This window comes from Lepisosteus oculatus, chromosome 5 (genome assembly GCF_040954835.1).
Source record: "Lepisosteus oculatus isolate fLepOcu1 chromosome 5, fLepOcu1.hap2, whole genome shotgun sequence".
Lineage (NCBI taxonomy): Eukaryota > Metazoa > Chordata > Actinopteri > Semionotiformes > Lepisosteidae > Lepisosteus > Lepisosteus oculatus.
The window spans coordinates 52,904,542-52,923,940 of record NC_090700.1 but is presented as its reverse complement, the minus strand read 5'-3'; positions in this window follow the sequence as shown (position 1 = coordinate 52,923,940).

The following is a 19,399-nucleotide window of genomic DNA, read 5'->3' as shown; positions in this document are numbered from 1 at the left end:
AATTAACCAGAATTCTAAAGAATTGTGAAGCAATCTGTTCCACCATTATAAGCTAAATGGACACATTAGCAATACATTCACAAAAAATGTTACCTTTAGCTAAGCAATTAGTTAAGTTATAATTTAACATACTAAGTGAAGCTAAAAACACAATCCCACTCAGTTTTCCCAGCATCAGCAAAAAAAGGTATGTTTTGTAATCACAAAATGTAAATCAATTACCTATTTCAAACCAAGATGAACCTCTTATTGAGGACTGCTACAACACTTAATATCAATACATAATTTGTACAGATGTAGAAAGTATAAAAACCCTGTAAGGGTAGGGCTTTCTTTTCTCTGCAAGTTCCATGTACTATTAATACATTTTAAACATTTTTTAAATGCAAAATGCACACAAAAGTGTAGCAATCCTCAAGGCAATCCTAAAATCCTTTGAAATCCATACAGTTTATCAGTCAAAACATTTAAAAAATTCAATTCAAACTCAATTCAAGATGCTGTCATTTTCCACTCTATAAATCAATATCAAGCTCCTTCATGGATCTTTCTGGGTCTCATTTAAACTGACTACACATCTAATTGAGAGAATGCAGGTTTAGGCTTTACTAACCTACATTTTTGAATCAAAGAATTTTAGTTGTCCAGATCTAAAACTACAAAATCGGTAGAATGCAAAGATTATAGAATTACGTTTTCAGAAGTAAACCTGAATTTGAGAAGTGTTTTTAACCCAGTATTGCATAATCTCCCCTTCATGTGTATTGAGGACATGAGACTAATTCAATCTACAAGATTTAGTAAAATATTTCTTAAAGGATTAAGTAAATAGATACATAAAATGTTGCTGTTGTACCATTTTATATAAGGTTTAAATCCTTACACTTGCATAGCAACCCTGAAACCTGATCAAGATGAGAAATAACCAGAGCAAAGGTACAGCTCTTCAGCCAAGACCGTTACTGTCAAGTGGTGGTGAGAGTGGGATACACAACTAAAGGATGGGAGTTTCCTTCAAAGGCTCAATCTCAAAATAATTTAATAAGTCTGAATAAGTCCAACTAATGCAAGAACTCAATCATAAAGCAGATGGGGGGGGCAGCTTTCTGACTATTAGAAAGCCCTCAAAATACTCAGGTATGACTTAATAGTATGAGGTGTTCATGTTCGTGGCCAAGTTATAATAATAAAATAAGCTATTTTATATAGCACCTTTAAAAGGTGGCTTCTCAAAACGCTTTAGTCAAGTTCAAAAATAGCTAAATATATATTGCCCACTTATGCATTACAGTTCATATCAAATTGTGCCGTATGCCATTTATGCGTGGACAACTTACTAAATGTGTTCAATGAACTGCTTCTCATAAAAACCTCTCAACTTTTTAAGTGTATAGACAAATGTCCGTTGTCACACTGATATTGCCAGTACTGAGGATATAAATATGATCTTTAGGGTGCCAAATGCACGGGGAATCAGGCATAACCTTAGTACTGGCATAGCAGCCTTCCGACAATGCAGCACCTAAGAGGATCAGGGACCCTAAGTATTTGTGTATCTGCCATCCCAACCCATCCTGGAATGCCAGAGATAAACAATGGGTCAACTTGGGAAGAAACGTCAATGGTGGAACATCACTTCCCAACTGATGAATCCACCAGGTTCTGTACAATAAGTCATCTGGTGAATGAATCAATGTACAACTCCATAGATATTGCTCAGGATCTATCATTACATGGCTTATGACAGACATCCATGTAACGTAGAGCAGTTGCTGTAAAGTAATTCTATTCTCAATGCTGTTAAGAATGAAGGAGAGATCTTCTGTACACCAGCAAGAACATAAGATGATCCCAAACCAATCTTCATAGTATGTGATTGCAATGTTGTCCGACTTAAAGCATTCAAGGATCATCACTACTTATTTTATGTACCAGGTGTCACAAACACGATCCTCATATCACAGAGGATGACAAAAGTCCAATAATGGCAACTAATGACAATGCAGGAGATCCAGGTCACTCTCCCTCTAAAACGGGCAACACACAAGGCATTTGCTTCGTGCAATGAAGAACTCCTGTTGAAACTGTCACCGTGTCTCCTGGCACACATGCCAGGCTTATCCACCATGTGCTATCACAAAATTACTCCATAAAATCATGCTCACGAAAAGTCACAAAACCATTAATTTCTGCTGCTATGAATCTAACGTATATGTAGACATTCCAAGTTACTATGCATAACTTTCCATGTTAAGCTTTATACTGATTAACCCTTTTAAAAAACTCTTTTGTTGAAAATTCAAAGGTCTTTCAAGCTTGAGTGATACATTTAAATATGGTTTACACTGCAAGTGTGTTGGTGGATAGAGAATAGTCTTCCAAGTATCCCATCATTTAAAAGTACATTTCATCTGAAGGGAAATGACAAGCATCTGAATTGAGATTCTATCTTCAATAATAATCTTTAACGCAAATTTCAGGAAAAAAAAAACTTACCAGGGTGTCTTGAGGATCTCATTTTCAAGTTTTCCCCAATAGAAATTACTTCATAGATGTACTGCTGAACTCTGTAAATAGAGATTTAATTAATATGTAATTTTAAACAATGTTTAAGGCTAATATAGGAAAAATGTATGTTTAAGGCTCATATAGGAAAACTTTACTCAGTCCCATAGATGAATAGGCAAGGACCAGTTCAACAAGTTTAACCATACATGTTGTAAACTTTAATTTTTTTAAAACAATTTCATTTTCAGGCAATTCTAAATAGAGAACAAAGCAGTACATTCATACTGCAGTTCATTTCCCGTATACACAAAGTAACCACATTTGGAACACTAGATGTTTTATTCCACATATTTTACAGAAAGGTCTCCAGATAATTTGTTCACCTTAGCCCCACCCAAATCTGGTCACATGACTTATATTTCCATATTCAGACTGCTGTTTCATTAAATATTCAACTCAGAACAGCTCCCCTAACCTCTGAGTCAGTGATAGCAGCAGTCAGATCTACTGGGTCTTATCACAGCTAATAAAAAAGGGAACAGGTCACTTATGTTTGTCATATTTGTTAAGTTCAAACGTATACCTGTACAATATTTAGACAAAGCGGAAGCTCTTTCAGAGTGAATGATTAATACAGTTCACATTTACAGAAAAACACAACCAACGTCTTTAAATTTCCAAGACTAGAAATGTGGAAAGATCACCCTAAATTCTATTTTATGTTCTGTCTGAGATATGCATTTTACATTTACAAACAGAAATGCACAGTATGGCCTTATTATGTTCAGCTATATTGAAAACATATGTCCTTGATTAAGTGCACTGAAGCAAGATATCTTTGGCATACAGAGGGGACAAAATAGAAACCCCAGAGTAAATGAAGGACACCAAGTAGACTGAAAGCAGGGACCTCCACATAGGTGTGATTTACATGATAAACAAATAACCCAGTATGCTTAGTCATGTAGAAAAATGCTGGTCAGTTCTGGCTAACTATAATTATGGTTAGCACCGTTCTCTACAAGTGAACAGGAGCATGTGGCTCCAACCTTAAAGAACTCCATAGTCATGAGTGCTTGGTTCCAATAGTAAAGGGTACTAGTGGTTCCATAATGTTGTAAGGTGCATTTTCCTGTCATGATTTGGTACACTTATTCTCTTAGAAGACAAGGTCAATGATAATTGCTACCAAGAAATCATCTTCACTCCACATTGTAGCATTTACTTCCTGCTGGAAGGGATATCATCCAGGACAACATGTGGCCACCCAATGGTTTGATGCGCATGGCATTGATATTACCAATGTTATGGCCTTCTCAGTCATGAGATATGAACCCAATCAAGCATTTGTGGGAAACTCCAGAATTACACTTGAGAGAGTATTTTTCACTTTCATCTACCAGGCATGAGCTGATTTCTCATATAAGAATGGTGCCACATCCCTTCTGCTTTATTCCTGAAGCTAACAAGTCTCCACACCATGGCACACAAAGGTCTTCCTGGCCTCACACAGTGGCCCAAGACTATGTTTTTGTCCACTGCTTCTATGTTGTCATGAAGAAAATGAGATCATAGCAGAACAGATCATCAGAAATGTACTGATACTGATGGTAAGACCTAGGTTAAACAAAAAGATAAACCAGTTTCCCCCCATAGGAAATCTCACACCCAGCAACAGACGGTAGCTTTTTGTTCCTTAAAGAGCTTCTGCTTCCACCCAACTATGGTAAATCAGCCATAGTATTCTGGGTTTATAGTTTCCAATTAGAAGATCAACTGTAATTTGTTTTACCTTGACTTCAGACTTAATTCTGGGGTCTTCAAAGTAACTTTTCAATGTTTTGTACCAAATTCAAGGCACCATATTATTAAGTCTTACCAAGATGTGGTTATTAGAATGCTCCTAAAGCAGTGGTAAAGATCTTGACACTGAATTAACAATTCTGTATTCAGAAGTTGAAATAATTCTGGGATTTTATATCAAGAAGAATTTCAAGCTAAAAGTTCACTTGCATAATGGAATAAAATGTAACAGTATATGCATACATATTAAACCAAAGCTTAAATTACTTTTACAGCAGTGATCTTTTTAAAGAGTCATCCTTTCTCATTTTTAAATTATTTCTAAAAAGAGTTAGTGTTGTACCCTCAATAAAACTTAAAATCTCAGCTGGCTCACTTCTATTTTGCCAGTACATGCCTTTTTTTAATCAGTTCACAAAACATGTCTTTTTGTTACTGTTAGAAATGCATCTCAACCAATTAAGTAAATTCCTTGCTAGATATCATATAAGAAACAATCCGTGTTCTGAAAATGTGAATTACTTTAAGAAAAAGTACAAACTAAAATCTACACCCCCTTCAAATATTTTAATTTTTCTCCTCCTACAGAATCAGAGCCGCTTAAAATAGAAATTAAGGCTTACGTAGGAAAAGATCAGTGTCTCCAGAACACCTTATTGTGATTTTTCTGTCATAGTGAAAATTTAGAGTTGCAGTACTGGCTAAAGTAACTGATCCCCTTAAATGACTTGCATTCACTCTTATAATGACAAATAAAAATTACTTCCGGTGATGTAAAGCATAAGCTTGTTTATGTATACATGTGTACTTCTAAGTGATGTTATGGACTCAGTAAGAATGAATTTGTATCATCCTATATATTCCTTAGAGACAGAATACTTACATTATGTACATTATTTTTATGTTCCTTCATAACATGAGATCTGGTGCAACTCAGCTGATGGTCCTGAAAAAGTAAAGAAACATTCAGATGCAATCCCATCAAAATTCTAAAATTGTGAAGGACATTTCAATCATCTGTAGGAAACCATTAAAAACCAGATTAAAAATGCTTTACAGCACATCCTACTGGTAACTCCATGTTAAAACAAATGTAGTCCTTTCAAGGTATGAGCAGATCTAATTTACTAAAGATGGAAAACGAATACCAAAATGTCTCTTGCCATTAGCAAGACTGAAAACAATGTAGTTTCAGACGTATAAGCTTACCTACATCACTACCATCATCTTCATCTGGTTCAGTCTCCTCCATGAAGATCAGCTTCAACCTAGGAAAAAAAAAATGATTGTATTACACGTCACGCTTGTAACACATGACGATGCACACCCAGCAAAATACTGAAGAATCTGCTTCTGTATCTGTCCCAACACAAATTTCACAAATTGACCTGGTGTCTTACCTACTACAGCACATTTAAAAAGGGGGATATTAAATGATCTCCAAAGGTTGAATTTCCCCCACTGACAAATAATCACAAGCAAGGTTATAAAAAAAGAGGAGCCCTTCAATTCATTTGGAGAAACCTCCACCAACAAATAAGAAACGTCTAGCAACATCCCCCTTTGTGGTTCAGATACATTTTATATTAGCAAGCAGCTCCAGTAGGCAGAACAAGATTCCCCAAACAGGTTGGTTTCCACTTTGGGATTAATCTCTGAGACCAACACCCCCAAAATTACATTGCAGATACCCCCCACAGCTCTGGAAATAAAATTTGGCGAAAACAAAAGGGAAAATGGGAACAAAGTGATACCCTTGACGCTTCGAGACAAGATTCAGTAACAAAATATTAAAACTGTCTACAGAAAAACAATTGTGTATTTTACATTAGCAGTAGGGGGGCCAAATTATCAATATTAAAATGGAAAATCCATTGAAAAAAACGCTGGGTCATCCATAGAGCACATGGGTCCTTAAAAGGTGTAAACTATGGGAAACCAAGGCTATAACTATTCTGTTTATATTAAGGCACTGCTGCTTTAAATATAATTGGGCATATTTTCACAAACATTAACTGGAGAGAAACTGGAGGAGCACAAGACTGCTTTAGAACCTAACCTGCCCAGAGGCTAAAACTGTACCTTGGGTTTTAAATCCAAACAAGTTTTAACTCCTTATAGTTGGCTGAAACTACACATAGTCAAAATAGTGTCTGCCTATGAAACACGACGATCCTTTCAAAACATCTTTTTAGTCTTAATAGTGCTTATTGAAGGAATTCCCCATGCACTAAGCAAAGAGTTTTTTTGAAATTCCAAATACTAAACTGCAGAAAAAATAGCAAATTCCATCAAGTAGCTTAAATTCATATTTCAAAGCACTTTGACTTCTACTTTACAGTTTAACAATGGCAGCCCAAATTGGCTATTCGATAACAAAACCATTTAATTTTGTCATGATAAGATTTTAAAGTACGCAGCAAACTTCGTGATAATCTAATTTAAGTTTATTACCATGTGTACCCTTCTCTATCACCTTTTTTGTAAAACCAAATTTGACATCGGACGAACTTAAGTTTTTTTCTATATACAGTAAATATACCACACTGTGCCATCAAGAGTTAAAAGCCAACACCCACAATTTCTCACTTAAATAAGAAATAAATGTACTTTAAACATACATGACTTGACAGAAAACGTGTCATCCAAATCTCATAACTAAAACGAGAATACTAAAACATAACTCCTCAGTAAGAGATTTTACAGATATTTATTACAGAAAAATCCAAATTTGCAACTTCCAATATTTAATAAAATAAAAACTGGAGACCCTTTTAAAAGCAATGTTTTCTGGACACATTTCATAGAACGACTACTCCTGTATGTAAATCGAACTGCGTTTTTTTAAAAAAAGAAAGGACAGTTTAAACAGATAATATATGGAGAAAATGTTAACAAGAAAAAAAATCCCTACAAACCACAATGATTATAACTCTAACTCAAAGATCACTAAAAGTTCGTGCAAACCAAGCTTTTTGGCTTCGATTCGGAACGTTTTATGCTTTGTTTTTCGAAATTCACGCCTGACAAGGACATTTTGTTGTCTCAAGGACAAAGCACATTAAAAATGCGTAGGTCCTAAAAACTGCACAATTTCCATTCTCAACGACAGACTAGAGGTCTTCCAGGTTTCGGAGCTTCGAAAAAAAACTCACTGCCTTTTCTTCCCCGTCATTCGGCACTCAAAAAAGTGCCGTTACACCCCGTAAAAGACGCCTTAAATTCCTGCTTTCCTGGTCTTGGCTGGAGCCCCACCATAGCCATTTTTACCCTAGACCGTGGCACCATCTCTGTTTTCCACCATATTGTCACATCTCTGAACGCTCGCCTGGTTGCGCCCAAACCGCCGGTTATTTTTTTAAAATCCTTACCCTAACTCGGCTGAAACATTTTCTCCCGGCTCCCTCTGTGCTCTGCGGTGATTTTCGCCCCGCTGGGTCTACCGGTTTGGGGGGTCATGTCTGCTCCTGTCCCTGCCAGATCTTCGCCTCCCTGCCATTTTGTGCTATGGGTGTGTGTATGTGAGCCTGCCTGTTACGTCCGTCCTTCTCCCTGCCTCTGCTCGCTCTGTTATTCTCCCCAACATGGGCTGCCCTCCTCTTTAATGTAACCGAGCACAACTTCCTCTACAGCAGACGAGCCTGCTGGGTAGGAGAAACGAACACCCCCCTCGCCATCGCCCTGTGGATTGGCTGACACACGCAGGGAGCGTCATCGGGCTTTGCGTTTTTATTTTTCGGGGGATTAAAAAAAAAAAAACCCCGACAACTGCCGAAGAAGATTACAGTAACTTGTGTTGTTGTCGGGGTTTTTTTTGTGTTTATTTTTCGTTTTATTTTTTGTTCCTGTAAAAACGTTCACTCGCAACGATCTGTTCGCCGAGTGAACCAGCGAGGCTGTGACGGTTGAAAAACGCGGCCTCCTCCCCCCCCCACCTTTCTTCTCTGTTCTTGCGCCTCTTAAAATGATTCCTTACAGCAAAGTGATTTTATTAGTTGTGTAAGCCTGATATGTATAAAAAAGGGGCTACGCTCTTGAAATGGGATATTCAGAGTTTAGCACTGTATCCTTCACCGGGGAAAATCATACAGACGTTAAAACGCTAACAGCCTCTCAGGTCACTACAGGAGTATTGGAGTATTTTTAAAAATTACACCATTCGTAGCGAAAAGTACCTACTGTTTACTCACTACACACAGCCGCCCCCCCTCCCTCCCGGTCTTTGTAATGTAGGTTTTCAGTGAAGTCTTTATGGCTCTGACAGCGATTGATAGTTGCACGCTCTTCAATTATTGGCTAATGATATTTTTTCCTTGACCAAGCACCTATTTAAAGACCGTAAACGCTGCAGAATGTAACTCTGGCTTAGACAGCTTGTTGTCTAAAACATGAAATAACAGTATTCCGGGGAAGCTCTATAGAAAAGGCCTTTTAGCATTTGTCAATTTACAGTACAAATTAAGAAAAAACATCCGCAGAAACTACAAAGTAGCTAAGGTTCGGTGGTTGTTACAGAAAGATCACTTATCCTAAAGAGCAATTGCAATTGTCTAGTTTCTGTAAAGGGCAAAATGTGTTAAGTGTTTATAATAATGTGTTTATTTTTATGCACACAAAATTGTGCCTAGCTCCAAGGAAGTGTCTGATTCTTTTACATAAAGAAGTGGTATAACAACCTATACATTTTCTTTTAAAAAAATAATTCAGCCGAAATTGGCACTTGTGTTTCTTTCTTCGCCTGAACAAAGAATATCCAGTCCTGCTGGAATTTCAGTAAGACTCAATTACTCATAGAAGTGTTAAACCTACAGGTAAAAAAACACAAAGAGACACAAAGATTGTCTCCTCAAAACTTAAAAAGGAAAACGTTTTATCTTCTTGGTATGCTTTCAGGTTGATATCCAGGTAACAAGATATAGGACTGTATAGCTCATAATGCTGCAAACAACTGGAATAAAACAGCAAGTAAATTAAACCCAGAATGTTTAAAAATATTTTTTTTTCCTTTCTTTACTAAAGATCTTGACCGTTTACGAATGTCATATTTCTTTTATGCACACACATTGCCTGCCCTCCCTGTAGACTTTGTGTTACTTTGTCTTTGCACATTTTCAGAGCACAGTGTGCCATTTGACTGTGACGGCACATTTACTGTAGGTCCTGGCTTCTACAGTATGTCTTTTGTATAGTCAGGAAACTAAAGTCAGCACGTGGTACCAAGCTGTAACCAAACTGGTTTAAAAGAACTTGTTAAAAAAACATGACGAAAATATGAACCATCTTAAACAAACACAAGAAATTCCTTTCAGCTGAATCTCAAATAGTGATGGGAAAAATTCCTCCTCCTAGTAAGCTTCAATACTCAGTTTAATTTAATGGAGGATCTTTCTAAGCAGACATCTGATCGTCTGATGTCTGCCTCTCAAAGGTAACTGAAATATTTCTGCTGAAAAAACAACTGTCCCTCTAGTAACCTACAAATGATATGTTTTAATCAACAATTTGTATTCATTAGTCCCTGACTATAGTCTATACCGGGTCCCTTTATGTAAGTTTCCTATAATATTACATCAGTAACAGTACATCACATGTAGTGCAAACTGTTAGGGATCGCAATGTTTCCTGTGAATGTTGTATTTTATCCTCACCACTGCTAATGGTGGTATTCAGCTTCTGCTTCCCTAAACCCTCACACCCTTGTTTGGAGAGCAGATTTCTTTTCAAGCACATCCCCCACCATGGGTAAATGTAACACTGCAGAGTTTTTTTTTTCTGCTTCTCCTCCCCTGCAAGTGACCAATAAGCTTCAAGCAAACATCTTTCTTCCTGTTCTCCTGAAACAGAGAGCTGCAGAGACCAGCCACAGCCTAGCAACAACGAGTAGCCAGTGAGAGCCTAGCCGACTATCTTAGGTGCATGTTCTCACACTGAATAGCACCAGGAAGTACCAAACTTGATCTTTTAGAGTATTGAAACAATTTATTATTGACATGATTCAATAAATGATATATTACAGCATGTGTAAATTAAAAAAAAAATATTCAACTGCTATGGAAGTTGTCGCTTTTACTTAGGATGTTGACAGTTTTAAAAATTAATACTTTTCATCCAGAACAGTAAAAAGTACCCTTGGTTCCATGCAATCGGCTGTTCCAACACCAGGGGAAACATTTCTGTGAGTCGGTTCTCCTTTCACTGTTCCCAAGGTCACTCTGTAATTGGCAATGGCTCAATATTCACTGCAATAAAATCCAATTAAGATTCACCTTTTAGTGATATTCAATTGAATATATTAGTTATACATATTTAGAAGCTGGACAAAGCTTTCACCACATACCATGTTCTTCTGATGAGCAAAGAAATGGTGTTAAATGGAGGCTGCTCTAATTCTGCAAGACTACTCTCATGCTTTTCTTGAGATTTTTTAATCCTTGTGAAATGTTTTCCACATTTTCACAGACTACAAGCTTGGCTATGAGTCTACATCCTTTGATGTTTGTCAACAACTTGCATTTATTGTGTTTGTATATCTACTGAACAAAAAACACAAGGCTGCAAGCATTTGAGCTGGAAATGTTTAGTCTTTTACGTAATGACGTCAGAATGTCAAGAGCCGCATGCAAACACGCAAACGCTCCTAACATTGTCACGAACACTCTTCACCATAAACGTCCACGCACCAATTAACAGCACACACTTTCCTATTTAAACGCTCACTCTACACTAGGCCCTTGCTCACTATTGAGGTCTCCTCGCCGAGCTATACTTGCCTTCCAATTCCTAACGACTTGGATATTCTCTTCTGTTCCTACTGGTGTTCGCCTTCAAGAAACCGTTCTTGACCACGATTCTGTCTCTTGTTTTGGATTTGTATTGCAGGCTGAATCTTAACAACATCCTGACCAGACGTGTCTGGAGACAGCTATGCATAGGGTCCAGCCAGCCCCTGCCTGCATCGCCTGACACAGTACTACCTCACCCGTCCACTATGAGAAAGTCTTTGAACCCTGGTAAGACTTGTGGCATCACAGGTCCTGTCCTGGAACACAGGGTACAAAGCAGAACTACACACTCGACAGGATGCCCACTTGTTGCTGTATGCTTCCTTTAAAGGTTGGAGGAAATCAGAGCTCCTGGAGAAATCCCCCACAAACATGGTGAGAACATACAGACTCCAGGAAGAAGGACCCTCACCCTGGAATCATATCCAAGATAGCTATGAGGCAGCAGCCTCATTACCACAAAGCCACCTTGCTACCAGTCATTTCTTCTCAGGTCCTTGCAGAGAGGCACATCTCAGCATGTGTACAACATTTTAGGGATATTATGTTGAAAACAGATTTCAGAGAGCAAGGTCTACAAATTCTACACTTCAATTAGTAAGAACATCTTGTAGGTCGTTCTCTAGTGTTGACCTTCAAGCAAAGCCTTTTGTCTTAGGACAGTTAATGCCCTTGCATAGGCCATGGAAAACCAAGCAAGATGAGTATTTCCTGCACTAACAGGGAATTTTCCTTGGCTGCACAAGTCATGGTTTCACTCGGTGTCCAGGATGTCATTCTAATACTGTACCTCTGAGCCCCACTTAAAACAAAGAGATCTGTGTGACCCTTGAGACAAACTCCTGCCCAAGCTGTGACCAAGTCTCCACCTTAATAATCCTATTACCCAACAATGTGGTCAGCTTAATTGGGTCTTTTCTATATACTCAGAGCACGTATCAGCAGCATTTGCTGTTACTGTATATATCTCATTGCAAGTCTTTGTTCCACCTGATTTTTATACATTCAGGCTATTTTCGGTAGTTGGGTCAATCAGGTAGTTAAGGGTCAATTATCTAATTAAGGTTTTGTTTAGATCAATGTTTTGCAAAGGCACAGGCCTGGAGGTGTCTGGACACCTGAAGAAGGCTCCACAGCCGAAACGTTGCGTTTTCTTTCTTCTTTTTTTCAGCATGGAATAAACCTATTGCTTGTTCCTATAAAGTGATATGTTTCTTTTGATGGTCAGCATATTCAAACTTACAGTCATTTAAATGTGACATTTCTAGTATTGTCTCCATTAGTTAAAGTTGCAAGAAAAAGTTTGTGAACCCTTTGGAATTACCTGGATTACTGCATTATTTACTCATAAAAATGTGGTCTGATCTTCACCTAAATCACCATAATAGACAAACACAATCTCCTTAAACTAATAACACATCGTTTAAATATTCACAGTCCAGGCTGGAAAAAGTATGTAAACTCTTGTATTTAGTAACTGGTAGAACCTCTTTTATCAGCAATAACCTCCACCAAATGTTTCCTGACGAGACTTTCACAACAGTTAGGAGGAAGTTTAGACCATTCCTCCTTACAAAACTGTTTCAGTTAATTGATATTTCTGGGATTCCTTGCGTGAACAGCTCTCTTCAGGTCATGCCACAGCATCTCAATTGGGTTGAGGTCTGGACTCTGACTTGGCCATTCCAGAACATGACATTTCTTCTGTTTAAGCCATTCTGTTGTTGATTTACTCCTGTGTTTCGGGCCATTGTCTTGTTGCATCACCCAACTTCTATTAGGCTTCAGGTGACGGACCGCTACCCTGACATTCTCCTGTCAAATTACTTGATACAATTTTAAATTTATTGTTCCCTCTATGATAGTAAGCTGTCCAGGCCTTGAGGCAGCAAAGCAGCCCCAAACCATGATGCTCCCTCCACCATGTTTCTTGGTTGGGATGAGGTTTTGGTGTTGGAGTGCAGTGCTTTTTTTCCTCCAAACATAGCTTTGCTCATTTCTGCCAAAGAGTTCAACTTTTGTCTCATCTGTCCACAGAACATTGTTCTAGCAGTGTTGTGGAACATCCAGGTGGCCTTTTGCAACTTGAGAGGTGCAGCAATGTTTTTTATGGAGAGCAGTGGTTTCCTCTGTGGTGTACTTCCATTAATACCATTCTTGTTCAGTGTTTTTCTTCTAGTGGACACATGAACCGAGACTTTGGCAAGTTCAAGAGATTCCTACAGGTCCTTTGCTGTTACCCTAGGGTTCTTTTTCACCTCCTTCAGCATTGCAGGCTGCGCTCTTGCCCTGATCTTTGCAGGAAGCCCACTCCTAGGGAGAGTGGCAACAGTACTGAATTTCCTCCATTTGTAGACAATTTCTCTTACTGTGGATTGATGAACACCCAGGCCTTTTCCAGCTTTATGCATCTCTACAATTCTTTTTCTTAGTTCCTCTGATATTTATTTTGATCAGGGCATGCTTCACATGAACATCTCTTTCATGAGAAGAGCAGACTCTGTCAGTAACCAACCTTTGTGTGCCATTTTTATAGGGCAGGGCACCTCCAACCCACACCTCCAATCTCATCTCATTGATTGGTACACCTGACTCCAATTTGCTTTTGTAGAAGTCATTAGCCTAGAGGTTCACATACGTTTTTCAACCTAGACTGTGAATGTTCAAATAATGAGTTCAGTACTGACAAGACGAAGTACAATTGTTTGTGTGTTATTAGTTTAAGCAGATTGTGTTTGTCTATTATTGTGACTTAGTTGAAGATCAGACCACATTTTTCTGAGTAATTAATGCAGAAATCCAGGTAATTGCAAAGGGCTCACAAACTTTTTCTTGCAACTGTATATTGTTTCTGTCACTGTATTACCAGATCAAACACATACATATAAGATAAGATAAGATACCTCTGAGGCATGAGTTTTAAGCTTTTTTTCTTCTTGCCTTTCCACTCTCTGTAATGCTGCCTGCATACCAGCTTTGGTATCTAAGCAACTGTAACAGGATCAGGTCTGAGCTCTGTCCCATGGTGCCTCACTGTCACAATAACTATTCCTGCCACGTAGGCAGGAGAGCTTGATGGAAAATTACTGCACACTTTACTTTTAAAGGGAAAGAACACCTTATGATAATTGTTGTTTTTTTTATCTGTAAAACACTACTTTAAAAATAAAAGAAAAGCAAAAGATAAGATAAGATCACTTTATTGGCCATATACAATTTCTTGTATTAAGAATTTGTCTTTTCGCATACCCCAACTTGCTCTCCATGAGATACACATGGAGACAGGGAGAGAAGCTTGGGGTCAGAGCGCCCATGTGCCCAAATGACTGCTAAGGAATCACATACACATTGTCAGAGTTTAGTGTTTACAGTAAGATGTTTTACCTTAATACCTGGAAGCTCATTTGAAAGCATTATTTTATTACTTTTTAATATTACTCTCCATTAAAAAAACTGCTGCCAAACTGCAGTCTCTAATAATAATAATAATAATAATAATAATAATAATAATAATAATAATAATTTAATTATACAATCTAAAATATTTTTGTGGATATTTTCAGGATATTTTCTTCAACTTAATCATTTTATGTTATATCATGTGATTTTATAGGCAATAATTAATCTATCTCAACAGGAGTAAAATTGAATGAAGGATTCAATAACAGGACTGCATGAGTTTTGTTGCCTGTTACATAGAAAGTATATATTTGTGAAATATCTAAATTATTTATGTATAATACAGATAATTAATTTAAAAGGATCTTGCTTTTCCTTGGACTGTGGGCATTCTTTTGAAAACAAAAACAGCAATAACATCACTTCACGCAGCATATCTGCAGACAGGCAAAAATCATCTCAAATACATTCTTTCTTCATAACATTGGAACGCTGAAAAAAGCAATTCATTGTGTCTTTCACCTCACACAAAAATCCAAACGATCTGCTTTAGTTGTCTGTGAGCTTTCATGAAACCAGCAGATGCAATTTTTTTAAATATCTGACTGATAACAAATCAACAGTTGCCAAGGTAACAGGTCTTGCATTGATAAGAGGATTTTATTATCTGTATTATAGGATATGGTACACTGGCCACAAAAAGAAAATAACTACATTTTTTGGCAGATAAACAGGTAAATAAATGTTGTATCTTTAAAGTAAACACATACTGTATATGTATAATAAGTCTTGTATCATACAGTAACTGTCAGAAATGTGTTTCGTTGTACAGCAATACAATTTAGCACAATACAGGTAGTTGAGATAAAGCTATTCATGTACAATTCATCGAATTAGTTTTTTTTAGTTTGCAACAAATAAATAAGAAGTTTGCTAAGTGGTAAAGTCAGTATCAAGGACTATTTCAGGCACAGGTACAAAATAAGCTAAGAAATACAGCATTATTCTGATTCCACTGTATCATTCAAATAGTGTGTGGAGTAGTCATTTGTCTTGAAAAAAGAAATATAATGGCATTTTCTGTTTTGCAAAACAATTTCCATTAGTAATTACAAAGATAGTGTGTATTTTTCTCGCCTGTGGCTTAAAACGTATTGTGGCTTTATGTTTACATGTGGTTATGTCTGGTACAGCACACCCTCAACTTATTTCCTGGAACAAGTTCTGTGAGATTTATTCTGCTTTCTGAGCTGTGTTTTCAAATGACTATTTTTAGAAAGCAGGATAAAAAAGGAGATAAACCCAGCATTCAGATCTTTATCAGCTTTACAGATAATGCCCTGTAAAATTAGAACAAATTGTCCATGAAAAAGAATAGAAACTAGTAACAGAATAGAAAGTGTAACAGTTATGTAAGTTACTTTTACGTAAGTACAGTACATAACATCATGAACAATCTCAGTTGCTTATGCTATCCCTGCTTAAAATGACTAGGTGTTGTGTGTGTAGCATTTATATGTTGATATCTACATTTCAATCAAAAAGGATAATGTCACATCTTAAATTGTTCTTTTAGGTTATGAGAGAAATGAACACAGAAGGCACAAACTGGAGGTAAAACACGCTGTAATAAAAAAAAACTTTGAGATAAAATGAAAAACAAAATCTAAAAAGTCTAAAATTCCTTATTCTGTTTACAGTTGTACCTTCCTGTTTATCTTGGCAAAGTTTTTACATATTTAGTTCATGAATAATCCCATAAATCAGAGAAGGTTTAGAATTAGGTTTATAACTGGAATAACACCAAAAAGAAGTTTACTCTTTATTAAGTTCTGCTTCATTTTCTGAGCGAGGTTAAGGCAAGTGTATGTATGCATTGCAGGTGTCTGCTCTGAAAATGCCACTTACTGAGATTACATCAACATTCTTTTCAAATTGTATACATCATACTGTGCAAACTGAGGTTTACAGTTACTGCAGAGGTAAAGTTAGGTTAACTGCTCCATCTAGTGGTGTTATCGGAATACAAACATTTTTTGCATTGAGATCCATCCCTGAAAATGTCTGTTAGAGGCTTAAAATCAATTATAAAGGCTGTGACAATTGATGATTTGATGGAAAAGAAGAATAGAAAATGTGAATTATCGAATGAAACAACATAAGAAATCCTTCAGAAATACAACTGTTTCAGAAAAACGTATTTTCTTGATAATGAACTAAGAAGTCATAGATATATACTGTATTACACCAAAACAATAGGCCTGTTGTGGTCTATCCAAATATAATGGTCATTAATACTTAACTAAAGAAAACATAATAATGTTTTTGATTTATGCATGCTCAGGAAAGTATTATGGTAACTGTATACAGTAACATACAGTTTACAGTAACATCCACAGTTCTATCTAGTTTATTATTACTTAGTTGTAGCCAGCAGTATTATCACCCTGCAACTCCTTGATGCTCAGCAGGTGTGAGCCTGGGCAGTATCTGGATGGGAGACTCCTGGGAAAACTAAGGTTGGTGCTGGAAGAGGTGTTAGTGGGACCAGTAGGGGGTGCTCACCCTATGGTCTGTGAGTCCTAAAGCCCTAGTATAGTAATGGGGACACTATACTGTTGGATGAGATGTTAAACTGAGGTCCTGACTAATTTGCTATCCAAATTTGCTCCTGGCCTTTACCAATCATGGCCTCCTAATAATCCCCATCTATAAACTGGCTTCTGTTCTGTTCTTCTTTCCCACTGAGAGCTGGTATGTGGGGAGAGTACTGGAGCACTATGGCTGCTGTCAAATCATCCAGGTGGAGCTATATACTGTGGAGGTGGAGGGGATCCCCATTACCTATAAAGTGCTTTGAGTGGAGTGTCTGAAAAAGCGCTATATAAGTATAATGAATTATTATCTATTATTAGTTAAATATAGATAACAACTACTTAAAACTACTGATTTTCCTTACCTGAAAAAGGACAGATTATACATAAAACATTTATCCACATTTGTTTTCATATGTTTTTAAAATGTTTTTAAAAATTAACCAGCTTTTTAGGTCAAATGAAAATGATAGGTTCTACGGAATTACGTCTTATATAACGCTGTGACCTGGCTTTTGTCCTTTAATTGGGGAATCCATGTTTTAAAGAACAGAAGAAGAAATAAGCTATTAAAATAAACTATATAACTATTGACTGCACAGTTATCACTGGGTCATGCTTCCTCTTGATATTCTAAACTTATAATAAACAGATTTATTATATGGGGTTTTGGTGTTTCATCTTTCTTTTTAGAGTTAAAACTGGTCAAATGAATTTTTCTGCTTTTCTGCTAGCAGTTTATGTTACAAACGCTTATCTAGTTTCTGAAGGGAGTAGTGATATAACCTTTCTTGTTCTTTAATCACCTACTTATCACTTACCCTGTTATATGCTTTATGCACTTATCTTTGCTGTTCCTCTGTTTTACTGTATTATTTTGATGGCTGCCTTTGAAAGTGAAGATAGTTCCGGTTTTTAAGTTTATACCAATACATTTTAAAATGACACAAACAAATCCTACTGTCCCATGAAACACCACAAATTTGTTAATAAAAACTCCTCAGTGGAAGAGAATTATTTTTTTCACTAGAGGAACATCTCAGTTTTGTCACAATAAACATTTAAGAGTCGAGACACATAATGTAGAACAGCAATTAACAAAAAAAGCAAGAAAGAAATTCAGAAACACAATTAGGAATATTTACAACATCCTTGGGCCTATATGAAATGAGATGGATTTTAAAAGATGGGTTCCATTTATATTCATATGTATGCATCAAAATATAGATATATCCTTTATATGACAACTTACAGCAAGGTATACATTCAAAGGACAAAATATTAAAAGGTCCCCAGTCAAAAGGGACATCTGTCTCATATACTGTACTATGAACAATAAGCAGCTGGATTGAGACAGAAACCCATCAGATTTCAGTCCTGTTACAAACGTGTTAGTATGTCTGATACATACAATTTCAATCTTGTGTTATTGAAATGTTTCTGTTAGTATGGAACAATCTACTGATCAAAATTGTTGAAGCTGATAACTAGCCATTTATGGAAAGAAGAGATGGTATATAAGATCCTTGGATCAATGAGCTGCTCACTCTGCTTGATAGACTAAATGGCCTCCTTTCAGACCCACAGTAAAACCTTGGAGGCTGGGTTGCAAACATTTCGATTTATAAGAACAGTTGAAACTGAGAGGAGGTCATTCAGTGCTTCCTTGTCTGTTTAGTAGCTCATACCTTTGGTAATACCTTTCAGAACAAGATGGATGAGGCCACATGAAAACAAGATTCTGAGACTCCTGTGGCGATGTTCATTCCAGCAATGCTGCTGCTACTAATGATGATGATGGAGCAGGTGAATTATATTTTAGAATGCAAATCAAATTTACTTTGAAACGAATTCCAGTGCGTTCAGGATGACACATTTACGGATTACCAGTAGAAAGGACATTTGACATTATCAGTAAATTACAAACAGAAATTGATTAATTCTGATGAAATAGAGGAAGACGTCCCTTTAATCTTGAGAAATAAGCAGCAACACTCCGTGTTTTTCAAAAAACGTTCCGCGCTGGTTGAGCGTTAGACTACAATAAAGCGGCTGATTTAATTAACAAAACAATCAAGAAAACTGTCGACTAGATCGCCGTGCAGCACTGAAGCTCATTCTTCAACGTGCCCCCGAGTCCACTCTCAACCTTCTGTAGTCTTCCCCTTGGTTATTCACATTTCTTTCTGAAAGGCCAGGGGGGGTCTTTATCAGGCGCAGTTAAGAATGTTAAATTTGACATTCCCAACACTAGAAGCCGTGCTTCACACTAAACACCGCACATATCCCTATGCCAACAGTGAAGAGATTAGT